The following is a 451-nucleotide window of genomic DNA, read 5'->3' on the forward strand; positions in this document are numbered from 1 at the left end:
CTCCAGTTCACTGGCTGGTGATGTCACTGAGAGGAGGCTGTTCATATGATAATGAAGGGTACTCCTCCCATTACACAGTTGTATTTCTATAGAGAAACATAAAAGTGATCATGTGTCCTTGCAGGAATCCCCTAGAAATATAATATTACCTGCATTCACCTGTGCAGACATTTACCAACCAGGGCATATCAAACACCACTATAATAGGCCCATGTTTTTAGCCAATAGCCAATCCCAGGTAGTTCCTCTGAGTGTAGGGATCTGAATTTGACATATATATGAGGGCTATTTTCCCTGATCATAACTAGCTATGTGGGTCATTTCAAATATAAATTATGACGGGGTTTGCCTTGATGTATCATACTTTCTTTGAACACCATGCCATTCTCCCATGTTTCTCCTGGTCCACAGACAGACACACCACAGGCATCCATTTGCATAGCTTTAGATG

This window comes from Rhinoderma darwinii, chromosome 10 (genome assembly GCF_050947455.1).
Source record: "Rhinoderma darwinii isolate aRhiDar2 chromosome 10, aRhiDar2.hap1, whole genome shotgun sequence".
Lineage (NCBI taxonomy): Eukaryota > Metazoa > Chordata > Amphibia > Anura > Rhinodermatidae > Rhinoderma > Rhinoderma darwinii.